Here is a 2,595-nt window from a genome sequence, read left to right on the forward strand (position 1 = left end):
ACCTCTTCTTGCACATCCTCGTCTTTATGGGCAAAGGTAAATGTTGGCAGCATGTAGGAGTAGGTTCTGGCATCACATTTGTTCTTGGAGTTGAATCCCCCAGTGACTCTCTTCAGCCCTTATTTTAAAAAGAGATGTTAAATTTCTGAATCAGTAGGCCATAACCCAATTGTGATTTCAACTTTACCAACAAATGTATTTTTTTTAAACAAAATGCAATTCAAATATACAAAGATTTATTTTATAGGACACTAATTTCAAAATAGCAGAAACATAGATTCTTGTTAAAACTAAACTGCTTTTGAGGAAAATTATAATAGTAAGGGAGAGACTTTGTGCAGGATAAGGCTTCTCTTTGAAAAGTTTTCTTTGCCCATTCTGGCATCCTTACCCAGAATTCTGATGTGAGAAGGAAGATGGTTATTGATCTTTTCTAAGATGTCATCTATTAGCCTGACCTTTAGTGACACAATCTGTCCAGCTGCAGACACACCCTATAAAAATCATAAAGCACATACACAGATAATTATGTACCTTGGAGGGTCTAGGATAGCACTTGAAGAACTGAAATAGCTAAAGAACAAGTTTTTTGCACAGGTCATTTCAGGCTGCAGAAAGGCAAATGCAAGGTCACAGGCAGAAATCCAAGTAAGAGTACTCCTGGAAGACCTGCTGGTGTTGTACGGCCACCCAGCACCTTAGCAATCTTAGAGAGCGTAATATTGCACTCCCTTTCCTGACGTATCTCACTGTATTTGACTAGTAAGTAAAGCACCAGCAGAAAAGAAATGACTGGTACATAAGATCAGCCATGAATTCCAGTTCAGACTTAGAATCCTGCTGTGGCAGGGTTGAAAATCAACGGTGATGCAGTTACATTTCCAAGCTCTGCATCAACCAGGCAGCAAGAGCAGTAAGGAGCAGCAACAGGTTGGCAAGCTGGAGCAGATGAATGTGACAACAATGCAAAGAGACACAGGGTAAGTGTGAAGCACCAGCTTTACAACCGCCATATAACCAGTATCTCACTCTTTCTAAATATTTGCTTTTTACTTAAATTTAGTAATGAATGAAGGGAGAAGTTTCAAGTAACATTCACTGCAAATAGGATTTGCTGTTGGATCTCATGCTAAACAATGCTTTACCAGGCAATCACAACAGCACTGGTGGGAACAGACCACATTTTATGAGAGCACAGGCCCTAACCAATGTACCTTATCTGTTCGAGCACACCGCTGAAAAGACATTTTCTTCATGTTTTCTCCATGGTTTTCTGGGATGCAGCCTGACTGAACAAGGGCGGATACCAAGTCGTCTTCAATTGTCTTGAACTGTGAAGATCCCATATTCCTCTAGAAGAGAATATAAAATCAGAAAACAAATAGTAATAACGGGGTAACTGTTCTGAAGAACATCATTGAAAAATGTTAATTGAATATCACCATGCAATCTTTTTTAAATCTTCCCTTCATAACCCTAAATTATTTACCAGTGCCTGCAACAGTACCAGCTGCTGTTCCAAACCTGGCCTCTGCAAATCGGGCTTCCAGAAATTAGTGGACTCTTTTGGTCAGGTAGCCCAAGCTGTTACGTAACTCAGACTACTGTTTGCTCCAGCAACTTCTGCACTAAACTTGTAGATGAACTATGACAGAAACATGCAACTCTACCTCTGGAAGGCTGCTTGGCACACCCTCCAACACACACCACTTGGGAACAAACGCAGTAAAGCTGAAATGCACTTCTACAGACATGCCCATGCATGTTGTTCACTGCTGTTGAACAAAGCTACTTTGCTGTGTAAGCATGAAAAATTCTTCTGTGTTCAACCATTACCAGTTATCCTGTAGAGCTTTTAAACTACACCTCAGCAATGTGTATAGAGCATGCAGTATGCTGAGAGGAGCAGCAGATGGAGCAAAACCACGCTGTTGCTGCTAAGGCTGTACCACGAGACCATTCCTGCATGAGCAAGTCCAGGGCACTTTGCTGCTGCAACAAAGCAGCATCCCACGTGCAAGTGTAACAATCTCACAGCAGTTTTCCTGCTCCTAAATTGCTACATGTCACCCTATTGAGTGCACTAGAAAAGGGACAATTTACAATGTCTTTGAGTACAAACAACCTTTTCATAAATCCAATAGCTGTCAACACATACGGCAATTTGTTTCATTTAAATACACAGCTCAGTTCTCCAGGACCTACACATTTTGCAGAACACAGTGAGACAACCTGAGGTCTGACCTAAGGAAAACTCTGCCCAACTGCTTTGAAGCGTGAAGCTTCAATCTGAAGCTGGTGCAGGGGTCGGGAGGGATCATGAGACAGCACATCAGGCGCTGACAGAACTGCAGTGCCCGTGCTTGCAGCCTCCTCAAGAGCCTTGTCTGCAGCACAGCTTTTGGAAGGTCTGCTGATGCTCTGTGCTGGAAGGCACGGTCAGTGGCCCTGGGACACACCCGATGTGCAGCTGGCAGCTCCCCACGTGCAGCTGCTACCGCAGCATTCGGCCCCAGGAGCCGCTGCACCCGCCTGTTCCCGCAGCCCCCCAGCCCCCCCCGCTCCTGCAAACCCCGCAGCCCCCAGGTGCGGCCG

This window comes from Aythya marila (assembly GCF_965140915.1).
Source record: "Aythya marila genome assembly, chromosome: 17".
Taxonomy (NCBI): Eukaryota; Metazoa; Chordata; class Aves; order Anseriformes; family Anatidae; genus Aythya; species Aythya marila.